The sequence below is a fragment of the Rhododendron vialii genome, chromosome 13a (assembly GCF_030253575.1).
Source record: "Rhododendron vialii isolate Sample 1 chromosome 13a, ASM3025357v1".
Taxonomy (NCBI): Eukaryota; Viridiplantae; Streptophyta; class Magnoliopsida; order Ericales; family Ericaceae; genus Rhododendron; species Rhododendron vialii.
The window spans coordinates 15297285-15310468 of record NC_080569.1 but is presented as its reverse complement, the minus strand read 5'-3'; the positions used below and the strand labels follow the sequence as shown (position 1 = coordinate 15310468).

Sequence of the window (13184 nt, the reverse complement as noted above, 5' to 3'; positions counted from 1 at the left end):
AAAATTTTACAGAACATAGTCCATAACATTTAGATCATATCTGGAAAGTTTCGTGGTTATTGGATTGACCGTTTGTGAGAAAAATCAAACTCTAGTTGTTTTTTCCGAAACTTTGACTGGACAGTGTTTTTTTTTGTGTTTTGATTTAACATGCGGGACTTGTATCATTGTGTAGCTCTTATTTCTAGCTTTGCAACGGTATATTATAAGCTTAATTTGGAGTTACGGATCAAAAGTTATGACTAACCCGAGTTTTGGTTGTTTTTTGTGAAAAACCCTAACTTGGGAATGAAGTGCAGATTATGCACACCCTCACTCTCAACCAAGAGAGAGTGAGATTCACCCCTCACTGTACCGCTGTCATATGGAAAAATTGAGAGTACCACGGAACGCGAAATTGAATTTCCTACGTTTCTGTGTATTTATTTTATTTTTCTGAAATTAAATTATTTTTCAGAATTTTAAATACAAGAAAAATAAAATTTTTGACTCGGTTTATGAGAGAGTGGGGATGCGTGCCTCCTTTGTTGGGAACCATATTTTTGGTGGCATATTCTGCTACTGTTGCCCATTGTTTGGGGTACAAGGTGTAATATTCCAGTGAACATGGTTTTTTATTCTGTATTTTCTATTTATTTTTTATTCAGGAAAATTAGAATAAAAATCTGAAAAATTATAAGTTTTTGGATTTAACCTCCTGGAATCAGAACCAATTTATAGAAGTGGTTGGTGTGATTTTTCAGTGTACGCTGATTTTTTATTCTATATTTTCTATCCGTTGATAATTTGGGAAAATTAGAATAAAAATCTGAAAAATTATAAATTTTTGGATTCAACCTCCGGGATTCAGTACCTATTCAGTGGTGTAGGTTGTGTATTTTTTCAGTACATGTTGATATTATTTAGCATTTTCTACTTGTTATTTATTCTTGGAGAATTAGAATAAATTCTGAAAATTGACAATAATTGCATGTGAGAAACTGGAAATGTACAAAATATTGAAAACGGCATTTTTAATATTTTGGACGGTTTTACATGTTGTATGTGGCATGTTTGGATAATTTTTGGCATTGTTCAATGTTTAAATTATTCATTTTGGTAGCATGAAAAATACTTTTTAATGCATAAATAGTGTTATGCACTATAATAAATTTGTTTCATGCTTGTGATATGCCATATTTAGTGGGAGGTTGTTCGGTAGAGAAAATATTTTTTTCAAAAACTAAAATTTTGAGCATGAATTAAATTAAATTGTAATAATAAAATACTTAGAGGCGCAGGAGGTGATTATAAGCTTTGCGAGTTTTCGATCTTGCGGCATGTATGGTATTATTATTTTCTAATTTAGATTCTTGCTGCAAAATAATTCTGTGTTGTGTTGTTATTAATAATCCCATGCGCATTTCTTTGATAGAGTTAAAATGGAAGCTAAGAAAGTTGTAGCCGATTTGACCCAGGTTGAGAAATTGAAAAGCGACAGTTATAATGTTTGGCGCTATAAGATCCAATTTCTCCTCAATGAGCTAGAGGTCTTGGAGACCCTCGACCATGAGATGGTTGAGCCAAAACATAGTGACTCACCACAGTATCTTCGTGATCTTGAGGCCTTTGAAAAATGGTACAAGAAAGATCAGTGTGCACGACTTACTATGGTACGCAGCATGCACAATGATTTGATATGTGAGTTTGAGTACTATGAGATTGCTCATAAGTTGTGGGAAGCTATCAAACATAAATATGATATTGACTTCTTGACTAAGATGGTCTCAAATTTAAAATGTGATGATGAACATAAATTAGAGGACATGAAGGCTAAGCGCCAAGAGGCGGTTGAGCCAAATGGTTCATACATCATAGTTGAGACTGTCCCTCGCAGGTCTGGGTACCAGCGAAGGAAGGCTAAACGCGCCCTTAAGAAAGGAGCTGCTATAGGCCTTAACCCTATTGGCGCTAGTTCTTTTAAGCGCAATAGAGGCAAGAAGAAGAGTGGTGACAAAAACAAGGCCAGAAAGGCGTGCTTTTACTGTGACAAGTTGTGACATTTTGCTCGTGAGTGCACAAAACCTAAGAAGGAACACCATATTTTTTGTTTCTCGTGTTGACCGTTTTGGAACATGTCAAGGTTTAGTTGCTCATTCTCCTCATTCGTGGGTTGTAGACTCAGGAGCAACCAACCAATTAACGAGGAAACAAGATAGGTTTGTGGAGTATCGATGAGTTCCAGTTGGAGGCTAAAGAATTTTCATGGGAAACAAGTCTAGTGTGTTAGTGCTGGGCGTTGGCAAGCTGGACATGTGACATGGGCGCACTTTGTTTTTACATGAAGTACTTTATGCTCCAAGAATTTGACGAAACTTGTTATTAGTCACTAACATGATGGGTCTAGATTTTTAATTTTGTTTGAGAGTAGCTAAGTGAGGATTGATTTGGGTACAATTTATTATAGTTTTGAATGGTTCGATAATTCTAGATGTTATGAATTTTTATTTTAATAATATTGCTAGTGATTCTATTTGCTTTGTTACATCTTCTGTTGATGTTGATTCTTTTAAATGGCATTGGAGATTAGGTCACATTGGGCAAGAAGGGGATTTGTTAAGTCAACCTGCCCATTTGTGACCATTGCCAAACAAGAAAAGCAATTTGAAAATCATTTAGAAAACCATAAGGGCATTTGTTCAACGAGAGGCGCACCAAATTGTTCAGTTGAGAATGGGGAAGAAATTCTCCTACCTCCTTGGGATAGTGGGAGCGACTTGCTTAATAACAGATTAGATTTAATGGTTATGGATTCTCAAGATCCTCTTAGGCATAGAAGCAAACATTGAATAATCTCTCGTCATCCGTTTGAGATTGAGGGGGAGTTTGTCATGATTGCTCTTGAAGATTAAGAAGAGCCCAAAACAGTGGGAGAAACTCCTTTATCGCCTGCTAGTAAGGAATGGATAGCTGCAATGTAAGATGAAATGGAGTTTATAAAGATAAACCTTGTCTGGGACTTGGTTGATCTTTCGCTTGGGTGCAATATCATTGGGAACAAATGGGTTGTTAAGATCAAACGCGAAGCAGATGGTCCCATACTGAGCAATAAGACTCGTCTAGTAGCGAAGGGTTAGACCCCAGCCGCATTATTCTAACCTTGGAACTATTTTGGGTGGACGTTAAGGCAATAGGCTAGGAGCACAGAGTTTGCAAGCTCTAACGCTCCATCAATGGCCTAAAACACGCATCTAGGCAGTGGTACCTGAGATTTCATCGAGCCATTTGGGTTTACGATGATCAATGAAGGTTATTTGCGTGCATATGAAACGGTCCAAAAATAGTTTCTTGATATTGTCATTCAATATTGATGGCATTTTAGTTGGCTGGAATGACTAGGAGATGATAGTCGCCACACAGTTGTGGTTATCCTTCACTTATGAGATGAAGGAATGGGCAAAGCAAGCTATGTGCTCAGAGTTGAGATCTTGAGGGATCTTTCTAGGAAGATTCTTTCTTGAAGAATGTTTTTAGAATGATTTCGGAGACAAAGCTGCAAACTCATAGACACTTCTATTGTTAAAGGCAAGACTTAGGGGCTTAACATGGAACCTAAAACTCCTAAAGAATTGGAACTGACGGCCCACGTGCCCTATTCAAGTACCATTGGCAGCTTATAAGTAGTTATTGGTCCAATCTTGGTCGTGATTGTTGACAAGCAGTCAAGAGGATATTAACATATCTCTAAGGGACTGCTGATTATATGCTTTGCTTCCAGAGTATGTATCTATGCCTAGTCGGGTCAAAGATATTGTTGCGCAAAAGGAAATGATTATAAAACACATAACTACGAGTCGCATAGTTGTATGCCCTTTGTCTAAGTCCATTGCTAAGAGGACTTTTGAGACTCATGATAAGACTTTAGGACTGCGTAGATGATGATAGATGTGTTTTATTTATTAATTTCATTAATCACTTCTTTCAGATTTATGGGATATTTATGCCATTTGTGCACTTAATATTAGTTTATTATTGCTGCAATTTGGATAATTGTTTATTGAACAACACATACAGAATTTAAAAATTAATGTGAGCAGGCTAGATTGGCTCACTCACATGAGCAATCGCCTTCGGCGCTTGAGATAACAAGCGAAGATGAGACGGATGGGTAGTAAGATATACAGGTTGGACCTGTGATATAGTCTGATAAGAAGAATCAGTTATGCCCACCATATGTTGCCTTGGTTGGAACCAAGATAAGGTCTATTAGCAAAAGACCAATTTCGGATAGTTCCCCTGATCTTGAGATTTGCCTGTTTTTGTTAGCCAGATGTGAGGACTCGTATAGCCCCATGAAGGCAAGCTATCTGAGAACTCGGGTTGGGCGCTAGGTAGCGAGTAGACTAAAGTCTGTATAGTGTTTGGGAGTATGACGTCGCTTTTTGGAAAAGTAACTCCATTGTAGCATGTATTCATACTACATGTGCTTGGCGATCATTTATTTTAGAGGTGAGTGAATGGATCCTTGTTTCCTCACTGTGTGAGTCTAAGCAGTCATTTAGATAAAGTGACTACATATATATTAAATGTGCTCTTTGATTTTTGACTACGTCATGTAGTAGAGATTTTGTGTTGCTACTCTAGCTTGACTACCTAAGACCACGAAATGTCAGGGTCCCATGGAGCATGTCTGGGAAAGCAGCAAGGTTAAAATGAAGTGACATGAGGGCGAAAAGAGGATCATTTAGTGATACACCCTTGCAATATATTCACTGTTGACAACTTAGGTCGCTCTATTGGGACGCGGATCGGGTGTGAATATAGAGTGCATGATGTTGGGTGGTCAAGCATGCTTTTTGGAAGGATTAAAGATGCTTGGTCTGGTGTAACTAAATGGATTCAGGGTACATGAGACACTCTTATGAGTTGATGTCTCTATGCTAGCTCTTAAAGAGTTTCTAGTGTAGAGCCCCCACTTGCAGGTGCTCCAGCGATCGCACGATTCATTAGCGCGTATGAGTTTGCTTCTTAGTTGGGTAGATGGAAGAGAGATTGATACAACTTGTCATGCCCATGCATGGACGAGTGGGAGATGTTGGAATTTGGGGCCGGTCCGGGATCAAATCGGGTCGCCCATGTGGGCATGACTCGGTGACCCAAATATTAGAAAGTCCTATCTCATCTTGGAAAAAAGATAGGAGAAGTTGAAGTAATTCTAATCTCTTAGGATTAGAAGACTTCTAAAACATCTAGAATGCTCTCTCTCTATTTATTTCCTGCAGGATGTTCATAGAGAGATATACAATATGATACACAAGAGATATACAAAAGAATAGAGTTCTGGGAAACTCTTTGTCTTTAATAGTTCTCTCTCGCTACCATTAAAGAGCAATCCGAGCTTTTTGCACCGTGGAATAGAGGGTGATACTCGATCCTCGTAGTATCACTCCATCGCAGGAATTTGTCGCTGATTTGGTACGTGATCAAGAGTTCGTAATTCATCCAAACCAAGGTCCGATTCGGTTAAAGTTTGTAAGGTAACCCGAACCACCCGCTTTCGCACTATGGTAATATTTTTCTAACAGGATAAGTAGCCAGTTAACTAAATCTTTCAGTTGGCCGTCTCAACGCCAAAGTTTGGTTGGCGGTCCTAACGCTAAAATCTCTACACAAGCTAATCTCTGAAACAAGTTATGGATGCGCTCCCTGTGGATTCGACCCCGGACTTTCGGTTATTATTATGCTTTCAACCGACCTAGCCCTATGCTTAGGGTATTCTTATTGCAACACACATTAAGGTCACAAGCACAAACTATTATGCCAAATTTTCCATCATGACAAAATTTTGACAATATTCTATGAATTTTTTGATCTTCCCTTTTTCCAAAACCACATAACCGACAAGTTGAAACTCTCGGAGATAGTGGGTCAACAATCGGAGAAACTTTTTCAATGTGGAATGCTAGTCCACCGCAGTTTGATTTGCTCCATTCGATTTTGAACTTGAAAGAGGTTGACTAGGGTTCGAAATGATCTTATCGAGCTTGAAAATGCATAAACTTCCACACCGCCACCGTCAATTTCCAATAAGCTTCACCCTTTATGAATCTATCATCTAAGACCTGATCGTTGCAATATTTTTAATATTTTCTCCCTATTAAAAAAATCATAATTGTAAGCAAACCTAGTTGATATGATGATCTCAAGTTCACAATCAACACTTACCTATAGGGATTACTATGAGAAACATGAGAGAGGGGGGGATTGATCGATTTGGATCTTCCAAAAAATGGCCAGCCTTAGGATCTCCGCCAGTGGATTCAAGGGACTATTCTAGACCGTTAGATTTATGTATATATATAAGATTCAAAAACTGAGCTTAGTTATTGTATATATATATTGACGATGATTAACTTATAATGACAATATGCATTTTCTAGGATATTATGTGTGATTAATCTTAGAACATGTGTACTTTTTTGGTATTGATACTCTCCTTTCTAAACCTTTCAAACTCTTTTTCCGCAAAAAACTAGATATCAACGAGTTATTTTAATCTTGAAAAAAAAATTATTTGTTCAAAAATATGGTCTCTAAGTTCGATCTCGGTTTGCAGACCGGACATTCTACTGCAGATTTTGATTTTAGATGTTAGTAGAATCAGATAAAAATGTTTAAAAACTTCTACTGTTTACTTCAAAAAATTGAAAATCAGCTTGAATGAAACTTAAAATCTAAAATCTTATCTGAAAAGCTCCAAACCCAACTTTGGGATTTTTAGAATTTCGATCCTTTTCTAGGTTTTCAAAATCTGTAAAATTCAAGAATCTATTGGTAAACACTCCAAACTGATTTTGAAAAGCTAGAATCTCAAAATCAGCAAAAATAATTTTTTGTAACACCCACATATACTATTTGCGTTACTAATGTTCCTGTGAGTACTTAATTTGGGGAGATTCTGCATTTTTTCAGAAAAATAAAATAAAAAAGGAGATGCAATTAATTCAAGAGAAAGTTCAAGCCATTTCTCTCGTGAAGTAACTAAGAATTGAATTAACTGATATTTCTAGAGCTTGTCAAGCCAGCATCGATCACTACAAAAGTATATATTCAAAATAACAAAAGCATGTAACGTACAATTTTATTAATATTTGGTATACAACCAACGAATAACATTTTTTTTTCATACTAAATTACAACTTGAAATGCTGAAAAGGAAACTTAAACAAGACGTTTGTTCATCAACACTTGGCTTTGATATCGTACCTAATTCTTCAAGTAGTTTCACATCATTCCTCAGAGCTTAGACTCGATACCCTCAACTACAGTCTTACTCACTTGGAATGACTTTTCGAGAACATCAGTAGGGATTGCTGGTTTCGACCCAAACAAATTATTAGGAATGACAATCAGACCGGGATTTTCGCTACTTAAGCCTACGATAGCAACTGCATGACCATGGCCAACATTACGCTGATAGTGCACTAGACCCTGGGGAAACACGTACACATCGCCCTCATTAAGTACCTTAGTTAGGAGAATATTTGCCGAGGTGACAAACCCGACATCGATAGTGCCTTTGATAACAGTAAAGATTTCAGTGGCTCGTGGATGTGTATGGGGAGGGATGACGCCCCCCCGTGCATAGTCAATACGGGCCATGGCGATGCCAAGTGTATTAAGTCCGGGCAATTGCGAAACTGTTACTAGTGAAACCGCTGATCCAAGTGCATTCGTTGTGTTCCCTTTTATTTGCAACCCGCTGAATAAGAAATTGTTTGCATCTACGAGACTCGGGTCTATGCAAACAAAGCCATTCACTACAACTGCCATATTGAACAAAAAAAATATGTTAGATTATGTCAAATTCTATAAGACTATAATTACAAAGTACAAACATTGTGATTCAAATTCTTGGCAGCAAAAGAAAATTTGGAAATTGATCAGAGTGCAGAGATTATGGTACCGGTGCTCGTAAGATCTGCAACACAGAAGTCTTGAAAGAGGGCTTTCAGCAGATGTAAAGGCAATGGAACAACTTATAGCCAAGAGCCCTAGCAAAAGAACATGAGAAGCCATTGGGGATGGAGTACAAATTGAAAAGATATTAAGAGATCAGCTGAGGAAGTAGAACCTATTTAGGAGAAGAAAGATTTGAGTTGTGAAATTATATGCATCACTTTGGACTGCTTTTATAGATGGATGAAATGGGGGAGAGGTACGAGTTTAGCCATCCTAGTCATCATGACATTCCTAAGACCTAGTCCCCTAACGATTTTTTATTAATCATTACTAGTTCTTCCTAACAACCGTGTTGATAGGGTCTGTGTTGAGTATATGAGACCCAAAGTGAACTCGTGTACCGTATTCATAAGGTACCAAAAAAATCAAAACATACCATTACAGAAATGTAAAAACATTTATGGTATTTTAGCTTCAAGTTCAATAGAAACAAATTTGTAAAATAACAAAAAGACTGAAGTTTGTAGTATTAAAAAAGCAAAAAGAACTACTAGGAGTCTAGGACAAACATATTACTAACAAATTACATCATATTGCTATTTATTTCGTTAATCGATGAAGTTATTAAGCTTAATTATTTTGGTTCCTTTAGCAGTAGTGCTTATTGTCTTAATGAATTTGGTGTTTTGTTAGAAAAAAGGAACTTATATATTAATCTTTAAAGCTGGATTACAAAACTAAAAATACCAAAGACACGATGGCAATGAGAATGAGCAATTAATGTTGAAACACTTAAATGAATTTGGATAAAGTAAATGGAGCCCAGTAATAATAATAATTCTATAAAATCATTAATTGTGAAAAAATGTATCAATATAATGCTTTGACTATTTAAACGGATATGTTAGAATAAACGTTTGACATTATGTAACTGTTTACTAAACTAGTGTTGTCGTTAAGATGCTCGCATTGTCTTTTGTGCCGGATAATGATAAGGTGACATCTGTTGATATATTGTGCGTGCTAACGTTCATATTTAATTTAATGCAAAAAATGATATTGATGCTACACCTAAGCCTATTTCTGCATGTTTTACAATATATTACTCATAAACAAGCAACGTCAATGCAATTTTTCCCTCTTGCGAATAAAAATATTCTGTCACTTGATATAACTATATATAGCATGTCCCTGTGCATTTGGTTGTGGGACCCATCATAGTTGTGAGTGTGCGTCTTTGTTTTCAAAAGTGTTAGGATCCAATATACTCGGTCCATGAAAAGTGCCCGAAAAATAAAATTGGATGGTTCAGATTCACAGTACCATCCATTCATTTTTTTTTTCAGACACTTTCATATATCGAGTGTACTGAACCGTACCGAACCTGCTTTGTTTTTCTTTAATCTTTGTTTGTTTATTAATAATAATACGTGGCACAATATGTAGAGTGGTGCTAGTACCACACCCATTTTCACACCCAAACACACACCCACCACTCACATGAGTGGTGGGTCCCACACACACTACACACTCCAGTGTGTATGGGGCCCACCACTCATGTGAGTGTGTGTGTGTGTTTGAGTGTGAAAATGGGTGTGTCACTAGAATTATTGCAATATGTATGGGACCACAATACTTGTAACCAAGAATGTAGCTTGTTCTTCTCTTGTAAAATCCGGTTTTCTAGCTTAAACATGGCTTAGGACTAGTTTTATGTACCAAAACTTAGAGGTGTTAATCTTTTTGATCAAATGTAGGCATGGCTAAGCTATTTGCCACATTTGATGCTTGGAGCTATGTCCCTCTTTGTGTTTGTCAAAATGAACCAAAAGAGCCCTAGTCATGTTTAACACCGTTGTTAAGAAGAGAAGAATCGAGTTTCTCCTTACATTATGGGTGTTAATTATCCCTAAACCTAGCCTTTAGTTTAATCTCCAGTTGAAAAGTCATAGTTAGGTTAAGTAGCTAGTTAACTAAATCCTTCAGTTGGCCGTCTCAACGATGAAGTTTGATTGGCGATCCTAACGCTAAATCTCAACACAAGCTAATCTCTAAAACAAGTTATGGATGCGCTCCCTGTGGATTTGACCCCCGACTTTCGGGTATTATTATGCTTTGAACCGACCTAACCCTACGCTTGGGGTATTCTTATTACAATATATATTAAGGTCGCAAGCATTTTTGGCGCCGTTGCCGGGGAGCGCTTTCTTTTATAGCTTATTTTGGAGGTTCGCCAACCCATTGTAAGTATCTCGTTAATTTTTACTTTGCGTGATTTGTACTTAATCTAGCAGATACCTCTAACTTGAGTTTCTCAAACGTGAGGTGTAACGAAGCTAGAGTAACTACAAATCACCTTTTCTTTTATTGTCTTTTCTTATCGAGGCGGCGATATAGCCCCTTGAAGCTGTTGTTAGGGGGTGGCGGCATAGCCCCTCTTGTTTGTTTACTTTATTCTTGTTTACCATTGTTTCTCGAGAAAGGGTGTGAAGTGTATGCGTGGTGGTCATCGTGGTGCCTTTCGGAGCCCGAGTTCTAAAAGGCTTCATAGATCATTTTTTCCTCCTCGACCCAAAACTCCTCATCGGGTTCGAGCTAGGACACCATCACCCCAAAGAACTCTTTTTTCTGTAAGAACCCCTCCTCGAGAAAGAATGACTGGAAACGGTGAAGGCGAGATGTCGCCGGTTGTGCCCGAAAGGATTATGAGCGACTATCTGAATCCGGCCCGTACTACTCCGCGGCCCACTATAGTCCTCCCGGCCCCAACCGAGGCAAATACTTTCACCGTTAAAATGCATCACATTAACATGATACCCTCTTTTTTTGACAAAGACAAAGAATGCCCGTACACTCATATGCAGACATTCGAGGAGTTGGTATCCACAATAGTGTCCACGCCCGCTCAGCTTAAGCCCACAAAGCTAAAGCTCTTCCCATTTTTCTGTGAAAGACAAAGCTAAGATTTGGTTGAATAACATGAGGCCGCAATACTTGACAAATTGGGCGGATTTATCAAAGGCTTTCTACAAGAAATTTTTTCCCCCACATCACACAAAGGAACTCATGAATCAAATTCAAACTTTTAAACAAAGAGAGAGGGGGAATCTTTTTATCAATATTGGGAGAAGTACAAGGATTTACTTAACTCCATCCCACATCATGGCTTATCGGTTTTTCAAAGAGTCGAGTATTTGCTAAAGAGATGCTTTCCGAGCACCCAACTTCTTATGGATAACATGTGTGTGAGTGGAGTCATGGCTAAAACCCTTGATGCGGTGTGGAACTATTTTGAGGAGTTATGTGAAAAAACTCAAAACTGGGATTGCTCGAATCCCTCCAATTAGCGCGCCTTACACAATTTACATTGCCAAATAGTCATTTACAAAAAAAAAAAAATTTACTCCGTATTACCCTATATTTTCAAAATTGGAACTCACATTATAATAATTAATGCCTTGTTCGTTTCCCTTTTTGGAAAAAAAAATTTAACTTAAAAAATACTTATTACTCCTACTTTCAATCATTACTCTCCACTCATTACTCCTACTTTCAATCATTTTTTCTCATTTCTCTCTCTATCTCTCTCCACCCATTACCTATATTTACAATCATTATTCTCATAAAAAAATTCTCAAAAATTCATCCAAATACAGCATAAATTGGCAACGCTAGTAGTATAGTCAAATTTCGCCATCCTCAGTCATAGTCTCACCTTTAGATTTGCTATGAATTCAATAATTCTATACAAGGAAGATAAAGACAGAAGTACTAGGAGAAAAAAAAAGATTAAGAAATTATAACAAAGTACACTATACTTTGCTAACCGAACGTTTATTAAGTTTATTTATCATATCATATTATTCTTAAAAGGAGACAGAGTATGACGACATCATAAGAAGGAGCAAGTATCCCAACTATTAAATGAATTTTGGCAAATTAAGTATTTAAATGGAACCAAAAAATGATAACAAATCTATCTATTATATATCATTGTGAAATAAAGTATCATGAATAGAGTATGAAGCAGCAAAAGAACCGTCAATGTAATATAATGCCTTTCGTACTTCTATGGAGAATTTTTTTTTTTTTTTGGGGGAATTATTCTACGGAGATTTTTTTAAATAAATATTTTTGAGAAAACATCGACCGATATGTAATAAGCAATAGAAAATTACAAAGCAGTCTATAGCCTGATTGGAGATTGAAGTTCATGACGTCGTGTGTTGACCTTTGATTTTCAAGATTCTGTTTTGAAAAATCCTGATCCACTCTTTCGATTATTTCTTCTTGTTCAACGGGCATACTTTAATTACACGACCATTTTAACTTTGGAATATGTTATTTTTTTCACCTAACTTAGGTGACCAAGAGAATCCACAGTGGAATAAGCAAAATAAAAAATTATTAAAATTAGCAATATTTGATCAAAAAAATGCTCACATTGGAATAATCAAACCTAGCAACCTCTTACCAACTCATAAAATTTTGACACTTCAATAATCAAAGCTAGCAATATTTTGTCAATAACTAAATTTTATCTCTCAATCAAGTACACCAACATTACACAAAAACCTTCTCTCTTCCATTCTCTCTCTCTCTCTCTCTCTCTTGACAATGTTTTCAAAAAATAATTTTAAAAAACTGTAACTTTTAGATTTTTTTATGTTTTTTTTTCAGAATTTTTTTTTTACAAAAAACAAATTTTTCAAAAATTTTAAAAACTATAAGTAAATAAAGTGTGTTTTTCAAAAATCTGTTTTTGAAATTTCAAAACTCTTTTATAGAAAACTGTTTTTTTACACAAAATATGTTTTTAAAAACTGTATTTATAGTTTTTAAAATTTCAAAACTATTTGTGTAAATATAATTCTTTCAAAATTTCTAAAAATTGTATTTACAGTTTTTAAGTGAACAAAAAGTGTTTTTTGAAAAACTATTTTTTCTTTCGAAAACCTTTTTTTTAAACTGTTTCTAACATAAACTATTTTTTTTTCCTTCAAAAATCACTTTTTCAAAAAATATGCATGAAATGAAGGGAAAAAGTTTGGAGGGTCCATTGGTTTTGATTATGGGCAAAAAATAACTAATGTAGGATTTGACATTGCTAACTTTAGCAACCTCTAAATGGATAATCAAAATCTGATGTGGCATGTTTTGATTATTCATATTTGCTTATTCCACTGCTGATGCTCTAGTATGTCAATCTAACGATGTTGATCTATTTTTCTAGTTACTTATCA

The 13184-nt window shown here is 36.2% G+C and overlaps 1 non-coding gene and 1 pseudogene across 1 annotated transcript; both read right to left on the bottom strand.

Annotated features, from left to right (window-relative positions):
- Positions 1-7086: 7086 nt before the first annotated feature.
- On the bottom strand, positions 7087-8058 carry LOC131312954 (putative germin-like protein 2-1; annotated as a pseudogene).
- Positions 8059-11001: 2943 nt separating this feature from the next.
- On the bottom strand, positions 11002-11110 carry LOC131315431 (small nucleolar RNA R71). Its single transcript, XR_009196757.1, has one exon. It is a non-coding gene; the product is annotated as a small nucleolar RNA R71 (small nucleolar RNA).
- Positions 11111-13184: the final 2074 nt, after the last annotated feature.